Here is a 12,642-nt window from a genome sequence, read left to right as displayed (position 1 = left end):
TGTAGATGTCAAGCTCTTGCCTGTAACAGCAGCCTTACTGTGGTATTTGAGATAGAAAGCTTATCTTTGAGGATGATCATTAAGAGACTAGGGAACAAATACAGCAATTGCTTATGCCACGAGTACATTGCTTTTTGAAGACAGCAGGTGCATCCTCTTGCCTGGGGAACAGAAAAATGGCCAGAATCATAACTCTTTACCAAAATCCATGATGCTCATTTAGGCTTATGGCTTCTCTGGAGTCCCTTGGTTCAGAGCTTGGCCGTCAGTGTGCTCCCATCCTGCTCACCAGCACCAGTTGTTTATTCTTGTATACGAGGGCTATTCATACTGGTCCAATCACATGGCCTATAAATAATCTTGATTTGTCATTTTCAGTATTGGGTCCCATTAAGTGAGATCAATTGTTGCACGTTATGAGATAACACAAAATGTCTGTTGTCTCTCTGTTTATAGGTTCACGGTGAAAACGCTGTGCTGAGACAAGCAGCAGTGATGACTAAAGAGTGTGTGGGACAGAGTTAGGAGAATAGACTCAGACTTTGAAAAGCTAAGTATGTGAAACTTGACTACAGAGCAATTTATAAGACGTGGTTACTGTATTTAGAGCTTGAAAGTAACATGAAGAGGGAGAGTTGGCTAGTGTGAGCTAACAGGGATTCAATTTAAGCAAAAGATCAAATAAGATCAGATATTTTTGTGACAGGGAAATATAAAAACTTCACCCTGAATAAAAAGTCTCTATCCCTTTCTTTGTACCAAAGAGAAAGTAGTAGCAATGTGTGGAACAACACTGCGTAGCTCAAGAGGTGTGTTTAACCCTTGTAAGATTTGTATTGTTCCTGAACTTGAGTTGCAAAGCAACTTCAGTACCTAGAAGTCCAAGCTCCAGAGACCATCTTGTGAGGTTTCTTATTGTGGCTGATTATTTTCAAAGGGATCAGAAGGAGATAGCTAGCAAATTCTTACTGAAACTCTGTCCACAATTTAATGAAGTGAAAATATTAAGCAGTATAGTCTGCACTGGCATGAAGGCTGGCAGGAACCTGGGAACACTTATCTTCAGTTACCTGACGGTGGCCTGAAGCAACAGAGTATGAAAAGGGGAGAAGAGGAAGGGTGCATAAAAACTTGCTGTTCTTGAGACCATATGGGTTGCCATAGCATGCCAGTCCTGCCCGGGAGCTCTCTTCGCTGAGAGCTGTGAGACTGTGAAAGCCAGTCCATATGAAAATGAGCAACACAGTCTAGAGACAGCCTGCATTTCTAGACATCAAACCTTGAAAAGGCAAGGATCACATAAAATGTCTGCATCGTGTATTCATTCTCTTCATCTGGAAGAAGGAAAAGTTTAATAACTGAAAGCTAGACTAGGGAATCCAATCCATCCAGTTACTACGCAGAGAGAAGACTGTGGAATATCAATGCGCTTTGAAATCGGTCTCCTCGTAGACCCTGGTGTATTCGTGATGATTTGCAAGTAACCTGACAGTGCACGAAATAATTGTCTTTGTAGATACAAAACAACATTGACATCCACTTTGAAATTTTAATGAAAGAAACACAGTAGAGTACTTTCAGAAGCATAACCTTGGTGCATTGACTTATTTTTTTCTTTATAATAGGTTAATTACTAGAACAGGTATTAGTTAAAGAGGTTTCTATTTTGTTATAAAGCAGAAACACCCGTGTAAGGTTGCATGTTCTTGGAACAGTTATGGTGTATTGCTTCCCATTCTGTATATAAATATGACCTAAACCAAAGTGATTTAATTGTCTGTAAATAATTGCTATTCAGGAAATGCTTTGTTTGGTCTGTCCCGTTGCCACTGTGAAGTGCAAACCACAAAGCAAATAGCAATAAAAAATAGCTCATTTGATTATTTGCTGTGTGTGGTACACACAACAAACGCTCATGCAGCAGCTTTGATAGCCGCCTAGAAAGCTCCATTGGTGTCCGATGTCTTTAATGCAATTTCTTAGCAATAAATGGCTGTATTTGTGTAGAAGCTTTCAGTGAATAGTTTTATCCTTTTCGGCGTCTCTGGTTTGCTATTGTATTGCATCTGCAGATGAGCAGGGAGTTATTCAATATTAATAGGTTTATTTTATCAGGTAAAGTGTTTATTAAAGAGAGTTCCCAAGTATATGATAAAATCTTTATTCGAAGCTATGAAGTAGTGATAGAATTTGATGATCCTTCTAATGCATTCGGTATGAAACCATTTTACATTTCCAACAAAGACTATTGCTGCCCTAATTACAAACTGTTACACTCTAAATAGTAGAATTTAATCTTGTCTGGTCTCAGTATCAGTATTTGCTTTATCAGTCTTGTCAGGTGGCATTTATGGGGGGGGCATTCAATTTCATGCCATTTTAAGCAATTTCACTGGCAAAGCACACAGTTTCACAATGTGTTTAAATGGAAAATGGAAATTCTCAGTGAAAACTTGTTAAAATCTCATTTGAGTTAGCATATAGTCCTCTGTGGGACACGAGGCTGTGTATTATTCCAGCCCTTTCTGCAGCAGCGTCCTTCAGCAGTCTCCTCAGCATTGCTTTGTGCAGGAGCCTTGCGTTTCATTTTGCATTCAACACCCAAGTTCCTGCCTTCAATAGAGGAAGTAAATTCCCAGTATAAAACACACCAAATTGAGACCGTCAGGGCAAACTGAGCTGCGAGGTGAGCTCTCGCTGTTAGCCAGAGCTAATGAGCAATGTGCTTCCATGTAGGCACTTTAAAATCTGTTATTTTTCAGAAACCCAGCACAACATTTCCGCTGTCAGTGTGGATTTTGGTGGAGGAGGGGACAGGTGACTTTGCCTTGCGTGGCTGTGCCTGGGTCAGGATGTGCTCAGAATCCAAGCACTGGCTGGGGGAACACATTTTCAGACCCCGACAGCGGTGCATGCGTGAGCACATGTGCAATGAAACCAATTGGCTCCTCTGCTATAAAATGCACTAAGTTCCTACCGGAGGAATGTGCTCTGGTAGGAGACTGAGCAGGATAGAGACTTCCCTCACACAATCCCACGTTAGAAATAATCTGCACGCTCTCTTTTTGTTCCTAGAAACGCTTTGTCCCCATTGCGCCAAGCGTGCTGCACAGCTGGTAGTGTCCCTGATGAACACGTGAGGATCGCACGTCAGCCTTGGAGGGATGCTTGTTCACTGGAATTTCTGACTTGCCCTTCCTTCTTTTTTCTTTCCCCACCTGTGGCATGAGGGAATAAGTCGGTAATAAGTGAGAAAATACGGCTTGGGTTTATTGTTTAATTCCCTCAGTGCGTGATTTCTAGAGAACATAGGTTTATTTTCAAGCAGTCCCCAGACAACAGTCGGGCTATAATTCATGCTTCCTTTCCTTACCAAAACACAGGAAGCCCTAAGTCTTCATGGAGATGAGTCTTTCTGTGATTGAGACTGTATCCATGTTGCTTTTAAGTATACACAGGATGCTTTGTCATCCAGGATAACGTTCACTTCTTGGTAGTGGGAACAGGAATTCCAGCAAAATCATATTTGGCCTGAAGAAGGATTTTTTTTTGGCCTGAAGAAGGCCATTTTTTTTCATAAGTTCTTAACATGAGGGTAATATTCAGCTCCCACTGAGAATCTGGCTGTTTCTCTTTAGTGCCTCCCTGGGAAATAAAATATTTTGAAAATCTGGCTCCTGTTTGTGCCTGATGAGCAGGCAGAACACACTTCAGAGACTGCTGTTCAGACATCTCATTTCATGTCTTGCTGCAGAAATCACTGAAATCAAGAGAGGCAGGAATGCAGCTGGCAATTTGCGCTAGCCAGTCTTTTTAGCCCCCTGGACTTTGATGAAAGCAGTATCTCCATTTGGTAATGCTAACAGCTAAGCCTGGTTTCATTACTGCTTGCACAGAGTTTTGTGGAAAAAGAGATCAGAAAAAAAAAGCTGGAATAGTAACTAAGAACCAGAAAAAGGAAGTCGGAGCAGGAAATGGGCATGTCATGTCCCATAATGTGCCAGTGCATCTTAGTCCTCAATTGTTGTAAAATTCATATTCTATTTCTGTTTATCCATCCTTTCTCCAGCTTTATTTCTAACTCAGAATAGCTTTGCTTGTGATATCCCCATCTGTCCCAGCTGCGTGCTATTTCTGAGCGGAAGATGTCGTTTGCAGGATGTTGCCATACCGTGCAACTTCTTGCAGTGGGCAAATATCCACCAAAGGCTGTGTGGGCAACGCCAGAATTTATTGCACAAGTGACCTTGCTCAGTTCTCCAGGGGTTGAAGGTTAGTGCACGAATTTATGGTATCAATCTACCTTCTGCAGTAGTGCTGTTTCAAAATACCTTTTGTATTTCAGGAAATGCCTCGAGTTCAATACATTTAAATCACTTTTATATGATTTCAGGTTCAATAAGGTAAATTTGTTGCCAATATAAAATGTCTTCAAGTATTTCAGGAAGAAGGATTTGTTTGAGCTGTTGTTCATTATGGGAAGATTAATGGGGCCACTGATCCCATTAATTTGTTATTGACCCTTAACTTCATATAATAGGTCAGGCTTCCCTACTTTTAGCTTCAGGACAAGTTTACTCAGTGAACAAAATCTCATCTTGTTGTATAACATCCTTCTTCAGAAAAGTTCCATTCATCTTTAGCATCTGGTTTTAATGGGGTTTCTGCTTTATATCCAGCTCTACGTCTGTGTAACTTGAGCTATAGAGGCAGGTTACACAACTTCAGCAGGGTCCCATGGCACGTCCTGCTACCTCTCCTGTACTGCAATATAACCGTGAGGAGATCCCTGTGTGTGGAGTCATATATGATATCATTTTCATCCCGAGTCTGTCTCGGGTCACAGCTCTTCTAGTGCATGTGCACACCTAAATGCACGCATGAAGTGTTTTGCAGATCTCTTCAGAACACATCAACCTCTCCAGTTAAAGCTAGGCCCAAGGAGAATCATCATTTCTCTAACGTGTTACCTAAGAGCCACAAATCAAGCCTGCTCGGAGGTGCAGCTCCAGCTTGCACTGACAAGGGGTTACGCTGTATTGGTGGCAGTGCTGATGTTAGGGTCTCATTAAGGTACAGTGACAGAATCAAGAATATAAACTGCAGAATGGCACAGGTTGGAAGGGACCTTGGGAGATGTCTGCTCAAGCAAGGCCACCTGGAGCAGGGTGCCCTAAGTGTGTGTTTCTGGCAAAGATCATTGTCAAAGGGAGGTGTATCTGTCCAAGTACTATCATAATGACAGAACCATTTGATTTTCAGTAATGCATTTTGTCACCCTTTGGGTTTGTCTGTCCTGCATGTCTTTCCTTATAGGAGAAGCTTCTCAGGAAGGGCCTCCTCAGACAGCTGAGAAAAGCACTGCAAGCTGCAACAGTGCCGTGGTGATCTGGGTGGCTTCTGTCAGGTAGCCACTGTTGTGGCTGCTGTCTTGTGGCTGTTCAGACAGTGCAGTGTGCCTGTCCCCTCTCACAGCATCCAGTTACACTTCTCCATGTCAGGCTATACTGCTCCCAAACCAGAGCACGATGTCTCATGGCCTCTGCCACCGTGGAGAGGGAATCAGCATTTGGAGGTAATGAACACACTTATTTTTTCCACCTTAAAGCTTTCTGACAGTTTGTCTTTAATCTTCAGACAAATCATGCCCTTTCTTTAATCTTCAGGCAAATCATGCCTTTAACCTGCTGCTGTCCCATCAGGCAAGGTGCCTTCTTTCTCGACTCTTCCCTTGTCAGGCATAGCATTACCTGCTATGTGGGAAACATTGCTGTCCTCACCTGGCTCTTTGGGCTGGTCTTTTGCCATCCTACTAGTTCTTCTAAAGACCCAGAGTTTCTTTTAAACTTTTTTTCAAAAATAAATTCTTTCTGCCAATCTGTAAGTTCATGTTTTCCAGTGGGCCTGTTCTATTAAGGGATGTTATTTATATACAAGCATGCAGTAAAAATGTGAGAAAGCTGTACCTTGCTGAAAGCATATTGACTGAAACTTAAAAGGCTTTTTTAAGGCTCTATTTTAGTCTCTGTGTGCTTTTCATTTCTTACACTACATAGAACAATTTCCTCTGATGCCCTCTGCTTTGGGAAGTTCTGTAATTTAACTTCTGGTTTCCAACATTTTCCTGTGCCTTTTATCCCATCTCTCATAATTTAAAAGGATTTCGTTAGCCACTTTAAGGACATTGCTTTAGCTAGAATCTACCTTACTCTGTAAAGCTGTTCAAAAATCTTTTATGCCAGCTCTTACAAGGGCTGTATTTGGCACTTGACCCAAAAATAATCTTGCTGAAGTCTGTATCTTCCCTACAACTCTTTGAATGAAAAGTATTTTCAGGGTTTCCAGGTTCCAAGTACTTTTTGGAACACTTTCACGGCTCTTTCACTCAGACCTGCAGCTCTGGACTTCTCCCTCCTGCCCTGGTTTCCACCGCACAGCCAGTGTCCTGGTCTCTTTGTGGTCTCTGAGCAAAAAGGAGAAGATGCTCCCAGATGGGGGCTCGTTCTTCACATTGCCTGTGCTTCTTCTGCCTTAGCTGGAATCGCCACCTCCAAAGCAAGTACAGACACAGGACCAAATTTACCAAGCGTCTTTGTGCTAAATTTAGGACCTTGTGTTCTTGTGTAACTTTTTGGAACAGCTCGTCTTCCCCAGAAGCTATGCTCTTGCTAATACTGCTTAGCTGCAGATTAATAATGATCTTCTAGCCACCATGCTTCTTATTAAATATTTATATTGTGGTAGCACTTAAAGGCTGTAATCGAGGTCTAATTGTGCTGATTTATTCAGACCAGTTCGGAGACCTTTGCTACCACTAACTCTGCAGCTAACAACCCTCCTATACGTCCTTGTCCTTCACTGTCATTTTCCGTGGTCAGGTCAGCACATGAAACCGATCCCTGATTCCCTGATGTGGAAACTGAATGGCCAAGAAGAGCAGTGTGCTGACAGCTCTGTGCGGTTGTTCTCTATTCATCCCCCTTTTGATTTATTCTTGGACTTTTCAAAAAGAAGGGGACAGGGCAGGCTGTCTTCTGAATTCCCCTGCAAGTTTTTGCCCTCGTCAGTGTATCTTTTATATTTCTGTTGATTATAAAGGTCGTCAGGCAGCCCAGGTGAGCAACTCATTTCATCCCTCACGCACACAATGCAGATTGCTTCTCCACTCAAACTACATAGCTCAGCTGCTGTCGATGCCTTATACATGTGGAAGAATCTTAATATCTTTCTCATTTAAAAAAAATTAATCTCCTTTAATCCTGGCAGCACTGTAAGGTTCAAAGATGGTTTACATTATGTACAGGTAGGATTATGGCTTATTCGTTAGTAGATGGGAAAGAGGGATTTTTTCGTTGCATCCCTGGAATTTTTTTCTTTACTAAAATCCTCGTTGATGCTTTTTTCTCTGCTCAGCCTGACTCTGCAGAAGGTGAAGATACAGAATATGAAAAGTAAATGCCACAAGTCCTGTTGAAAGCAGCAAACTAACATCACTCCTTCTGTGACAGAGATGCAGTATTCTGAATTAAGTTGTGCAAGGTCATCTCCCTTTACACCCTCAGCATTCCTGTTAGACAGTGTATTATCATCTTAAATTTTCATGGTTTTAATGGTTGCTCTGGTCTGGAACAAAGAGAATTTTATATCCCCAGCAAGGCACAAGCTTGTCAATAAATATCCTCTTCCCGCTTTAGAATTTCCTTAAACTCTCAGGTCCAGTTGTCAACGTAAATCTGTCATGTCTTGGACAGCAAATCACTTTAAGGCAAAGCAGAAGAAACTCTCAGCTTGAAGTGCCCCCAAACCCTTCATACAGAGATAGGGACACTGCAAGCGGCGTTTCGCCTAGTCTCCCTGGATGATTGAAAATGGAGCTTTGTTGACAAGCCACAGACCATTTTTTATTTTAAGAAAGTGGGACAGAATACATTGGTATGTTACAGAGCAAAGTCATCTAGTATAAGTAATGAAGACTGTTGTTTTTAACTTCCTTTGTTTTTTTGTCTCTTTTTTTTTTTTTTTTTGGTCTCCATCATAGATGGAAGTCTTTATTAACACTGTGCTGAAGGTTGCAATCGTGTCCTTATGTTTTGTAAGCAGTAGGCACCAAAAATGACAAGTGAGCTTTGAAGTAACAAGTCCTTGTAGGTCTGTCTGGTGAGTTGTTTTGCACAAGCGCATAATCTATTGTACAACTCCTTCTGTATCAAAGAAGCCTGTTGGGCTAAAAATTGTTTGGCTCCCAGCCACAGCTCAGTGAGTCTTTGTCAAATATGATTGCAAAAATTTGCGGTGGGACTGGGTTTGTGGGGAGTTTTAAGAATTCGGGAGGTTCTGTCTAGATTCTAAAATGGATGTAAATTGTTGGTATGAGAATAGGGAGCAGAACCTGTATGCTTCAAAATTTGAAAAAGCACCGACAGGAGGCCTGATGGAACACTAAAGATCTCCAGTATTTTCACAATTAGTGTGGTAAAGGAAAATTATGGACACAAGAAAAGAGTAAGCAGTACAAAAATAAACCTTTTAGCAGCTCAGTCTGGGAAAACTTTTGGCACGAATCAGTGATTGATGATTAATAAACAGGGAAGATACACAGGAAAAAAAATCTAAAAAAAAAAAAGAAAAAGAAAAAAAAAAAAGAACCAACAAGCAAACAAATAGATTAAGAAAGCTGTATGGCCATGCAGAAGGCCATGATGACAAACTGAGATGCCTGGGATGAGGATTCCCCATCTAGAATGAGGATCTAATGAAATCTCTGACGATTCTCCAGAAATGGAGTTTGAAAATGGGGTATACTTGGATCAGGGCATGGCCACAGATGTCTCAGTGATCCTGAGCTGTGCTTTCTACAGCACCAAAGACAGAGACAGACTGTGTAACACAAAGGAATCTGCAGAATGAGGTGGAGGTTGTGTCCGATCTGAGCAGTACTTGTGGCTTGGGCGCTAGATGCCTCCCAGTAGCTCTGCCTAGTACTGTGGGCAATCCACATGCTGTAAAACTTAGTTCCTGGTGTCCTGTTTTTAGCCTCACCCTGCTAGGATACCCCACAAAGCTGCTATTGACAGTAATGCCAACCCAACGTTCGAGTATACAAAAAGGAGCAAAAGGTACAGAGGCAGTTACCTAAGCTGCAGCCACAAATATGAAAGATGGAGAATTTAGGCTGCCTGTGGAAACTAGAGGAACTTTCTTTTGCTCTCTAAAGAATTCCCATTGCTCAGGTAGAAGATAAGTTTCTATTCTGACCGCTATCAAGTTCATGCCCTCAAGTGCCTTACTCCTAAAGACTTTTGTGCCAGCTTTGTGAAGTTAAACAGTTCTGCTTTGTAACTAGGAACAAGTGCTTCCTTCATCAGAACAGCCAGTTGAAAATGTGCAAAGAGTGTTCCCTGCCCATGGGTTTTATCCTTGTTGTGCAGGAATCAAAGGCTGAGATGATCGGTCTGTCCTCCCTGTGCCTCTGGTGCGACTGCTAACGACACGGCACCCAATTAACACCTGCAGCATTTTGACTTTTATTGTGCAGCATCATGTCTAACCAGGAATTGCTTTGAACGAGGCCCATTCCAGCAACCTAAATCGGAGATTTTTATATTTTCCTCTTGTTTTCCTGAGCCTTCCAGTTTGCCTTTTACTCACCATCTCGAATAAAGAACCTGACAGGGGAGAACTGCACCGTGAGCCAGAGACCCACGCAGCAAGGGGCTGCAGAGGCGATGCCACTTACAAAAGGGAACAGAAAGAGCTGCTTCCCACTCTCCCCACACCTTTTCTAGGTTGCCACCTCTTTCCCCTGCGTACAGTATCTGCCGTCTGTGTGAGTGCATTTTAGTGCTAATTAAGAAGTGAGTGGGAGCCATAAGCTCATTTCATTTAGAACCTGGAAATGGCCTCCTGGGAGCCCGGAGAGGGTACCGGCTGCTTCCTCGCCACAAAAGCTTCTCCACCCCACTGCTGTAATTCCAGCCACCAATCTCCACATCTCAGAATTCAACGCCAGCTCAGATTTACAGAGCATTAAGCGACTGAATTAAATCCGCAGCATTCACTCGGCATCAGCCTGACTGAGTAAAGGATTTCACGGGCTGGGGTGCTCTACAAGACCATAATTTATAACATTATGCAGAAGCTGCTCCTCCGAGTTTTATTTTGGCTTGCTGCAATTTCTTTTTATTAAGGCCCCGATAGTATTTGTTGTTTTTCTGTTTGCTTTGATGTGGGAGTTTTAGATTAAATCTAAATAAATAAATGAGGTTTAAAATTAAATTAGGTTTTATTTGCATGAGTTGGGGAGTGAAGTGCATCTTTCTTTCACCGTATAAAACCTAACAGACCCATTACCCATCACAGAGCCCTCAGCTGCTCCTGAGAAAAAATGACATTTCCCTCTGCGTAGAAAATACTTAAAAGTCCCAAGAATAGATTTATAGGAATATTTTAACCTTTTCTTTGATCCTTGAAATGTCATTGTTCTGTAGGCTACATTGCAAAACGTGACCTTTTATAGGAACCATGGGATGGATTTGATCTTTGGAAGACGTTTTAGAGATAATGCACTACAGGGTGCAAAGAACGTTTGCTCCTGAAAAGGAGCTGAAAATGTTTTTGTCTGTGGATATTTGTGTTTGCAGTATATCTTAAGGACAAAAGATTGTGTATAGCAAGCCTTGTGCTCAGGAACAACAGCAAAGAAAATAATAGGAGAACATAGTATCTTCCTCTATTTTAATGTGCAACAGTTTTATTCTTGTTATGCGTAAAAGAAAAATTTAAGTAGCAGGAATTTTTCACATGGGAGATGCTTGCAAATGAATGTTTGAAAAGTAACATTTTTTTTTAATAAGCACTAGCTGTTTGCTTTTCAGACTACACCTTGACTGGCAAAACACAAAACTGGAAGAAAACTCCTTTTCAGGAAGGAAAAGAGCTGCCCCTTTGCTTCCAACTTGTACGTGCTCTGGTGGTATCCCCTTCCTCCCCAGCCTGTCTCCCTTGAGACATTTCTCTGTCTTAGACTAAGTGTTTCCTCACAGTATGAATTCCCAGGCAAGAGATCTTGGTGTAAAAACACCTGACGTGTTTTGGTGATGACTGTGGAAAGCTTGTGAAGCAAGGCAGATGCGGGGCCATGAGTTCCCACTGCGAGCACCATCTCCATGCTTTGCTGGAAGCTGTTCCAAGCCAGATTTCCCTGAAAGATGCTACAGATCTTTTCACTGAAGTTTGTTAAGTTGTATGTAATTCCATAGCTCTTGCACATGCAGAGTTTTCACTGAAACTCATCGTTGTTGGCAAAATGTGTGAGATTTTTCACAAAATATAAGAGGTGGCGTTTCTGTCCCAGCACAGCCTGCGGTCCAAGCACAGGGGAAACCGAGAATGCAGCAAGGAAAGTAATAGGTGAGAGGACAGAGATGATAGATTGGCTTGCTACTTGTTGATTGTATAATTCTGGGGTGAAACAGAGAGCAAAAGCACCAAATGAGTTGTGAGCCACATTAGTGTTGCCATACTGGCACCAGCTCTTGTAAGAGCAGATGAGGTTCTAGGTGGCAGTGACCCTGCCTTGCAGAGATGTGCGGCTGTGACGTGGCACAGAGAGTCCTCGGGGCCGTTCAGGGAAGCCATGGAGACCTGAACAACGTTGTCCTCACGGACGCTGGGCCTGAAAGGGTTTTATACATACCTAATGTGCTGGAAAAAAAATTAGTGTCTGGGAGTCACTGGCCTTTTTCAGTGTGACATGACTATCGGGAAGCGATGGCTGGTGACATTTTGAATGTGGGAAGTGAAATGAAAAAAAAAAAAACAAACACAGATATCTCAATGGCAAGTTCGTAAGGAAATGCTGCACACATTATACCTTAAGTAAAAATACGGTAGATAAGAGCCAGTCTCCTCGCTTTGCTTAAACAAGTGAGCTGTTGCTGTGATGCTCTGACAGACGTGGGTTCTGCACAGGACAGAAGTTTGCTTTCTTAAACTGTCTTTTGTTTGTCTGTGTATTGTGTTTGGTCTCTGTGTGCTGCCAGAGACAAATTGAAAATCAGAGGAGTGGTAAGATGTTCTGCAAACTTTTCTCTGACTGCTTGATAATAACGGTGAAACACTCAAGTTTAACTGAGTCAACCCCAAAATACTTTGAACAGCTGAGAAAAAACCTCCAGGTGAGCATGGGTTGTTTCGCTTGCACTGCAGGAAAAAAGACATCTGTGTATAAACCCTCTGTTGTCAAGTGAGTCATCAGCCACATTGATGTGGTATGTGGCATTTAGTTGCATCTTGCAAACTCTTAGAGTTCATAATATTGTTAGAAAACTATTATGGGATGCATACATTTTATGCTATGGGATTTGTACAATGCTCTAAAATCTAAAAGAGGATTTAGTTGTCTAGGGAAGCAAAAATCTGTGATAATCCGTGCATGTGTTAAGTTAAAAGAAATCACTGCATCTGAAAATTCTCTGACACCAAAGGGGAAGTTGTCCCCAAATTAGTTTATTTTTTTTCCATTGCTGTCTAGCTATATGTCACTGAGCTCTGGCTGTACAATTATGTGTTTACCTGTATTAAGGAATGGGCAAGGAATAGGGAAGGGAACATCAGATGTCCTTGCCTTGAGAGAAAACAAGT

General features: G+C 42.0%; 1 protein-coding gene across 1 annotated transcript in view; it reads left to right on the top strand.

Annotated features, from left to right (window-relative positions):
- LOC309878339 (transmembrane protein 263-like) overlaps positions 1-12,642 on the top strand; it is a 191,966-nt gene that overhangs the window by 142,586 nt on the left and 36,738 nt on the right. The gene's annotated exons all lie outside the window — the stretch shown is intronic.

This window comes from Aythya marila (genome assembly GCF_965140915.1).
Source record: "Aythya marila genome assembly, chromosome: 5".
Lineage (NCBI taxonomy): Eukaryota > Metazoa > Chordata > Aves > Anseriformes > Anatidae > Aythya > Aythya marila.
This window is presented reverse-complemented; position numbering and strand designations above follow the sequence as displayed.